Genomic DNA, 1,708 nt, shown 5'->3' with positions numbered 1-1,708 from the left:
TGTGTGTGTGTGTGTGTGTGTGTGTGTGTGTGTGTGTGTGTGTGTAGTGTGTGTGTGTGTGTGCGTGTGTGCGTGTGTGTATGTGTGTGCGTGCGTGCGTACGTGCGCGCGCGTGCGTGTGTGTGTGTGCGCGCGTGCGACGTGTGCATCTCCGACGTATACGCTAACCAGCATCCTATTTCCAAATACGCGTAAAATTAACCGAAAAATAAGTTAGCGCCTAGAGTTTACGTCTGCCCCTATAACGATATAACGATCTCTTGACCTGTTTCAAGTTAAAACAAATATAGGTCTGATATGCTTCTCTTTCCACGCAGCGCATAGGCATGCTCTCACGTGGGCGTGCATATAAGTTCCCCGTATATATATACACACACATATATATATATATATATATATANGAGAGCGGAGAGAGAAGCGTGAGAGCCGAGAGAGAGAGAGACGAGAGAGAGAGAGAGAGCCGAGAGAGACGAGAGAGAGAGAGAGTAGAGGATCGAGAACAAGAGAGAGAGAGACGAAGAGAGAGAGAGAGAGAGAGAGAGAGAGAGAGAGAGAGAGAGGAACGTTTCTGAATTTTGTAACCACAAAGCTATAGCATTTTGCAAACACCATAATATAGAAGGCAAGGAAGGGAATAGATTGAGGAGGTGGCAGAAAGACGAATGCTATAAGGTAGATGCTTAAGAGAAGGTAGCCAGCATGATAAATTAGATTAGGTGAAGTAGAAGAGGAGGACGCTTTTGTAAGGAAAGTGTTTTTGTTTAACGCCAACATTATAAAAGGTACCGGAGCGGGAGGAGGTAGAGAAGGGAATAAGCATGAATAGGTAGAGAAGAAGGGTGCAACAAAATTAGCAACAACGGCAGGAGAGAGATGAGGAGAAGGAGGAGGAAGAGGAGAAGGAGGAGGATGCGAAGGAAGAGGAGGGGGAAGAAGAGGAGAGAAGAAGAAGATGACGAAGAAGAAGAAGAAGAAGAAGAAGAAGAAAGGAGGGAAAGGGGACGAGGAGAAGGAGAAGGAGAAGGAGGAGGAGGAGGATCGAAGAGGAGAAGGAGGAGCAGGAGGAAGAGTAGGAGAAGAAGGGCAGGAAATAGTGGAGGTAGTTGGGAGATATGATTTTTCTTACTGCAGCGGGAGGCAGAAACGATCAGCTTCACGCGCACACGGATAATGAACACATGAGATGTGCGGGGGTTGTACTCTCATCACATCTTCCTTTTTCTGTCTTATCTCATGTGCTAACAACCACCGAACGGACAGCATTGTCACATCACTGCTCCAGTCACATGAAACGAACCTCCCGACGATCCAACGAGATGCGTCCAACCCGCAGAGACTGTGGTATTCTAGCCGGAAGAAGGCAAAGCGTAGACTATAATACGTGCGGTTACGGTTTATTCCCGCAGTATTCCCGTTCGCCTTTCCACTTCGCCATTTAGCCCGATTGCCATTAAAAATTCCCACTTCGCCATTTGCCATTGTCGCCATTTCCGTTTCGCCATTTCCCACTTCGCCCATTTTTCCATTTCGCCAGTTTCCAAACTCAGGCCAGTTTTCCCATTTTCGCCATTTCCCGTTTCCGCCAGGTTCCCATTCGCCATTTCGTCTTATACTCCCCGACACCCCTTGTTCGAGGTGGGTTAAAAGTATAGGCCTCCTTTTCAGTAATGAATAAATTATAACGAATCTTTAGATATTGGAGTCAACT

Source organism: Priapulus caudatus, unplaced genomic scaffold (assembly GCF_000485595.1).
Source record: "Priapulus caudatus unplaced genomic scaffold, Priapulus_caudatus-5.0.1 Scaffold2781, whole genome shotgun sequence".
Lineage (NCBI taxonomy): Eukaryota > Metazoa > Priapulida > Priapulimorpha > Priapulimorphida > Priapulidae > Priapulus > Priapulus caudatus.
The sequence above is the reverse complement of the archived record's forward strand: the minus strand, read 5'-3'. Positions refer to the sequence as shown.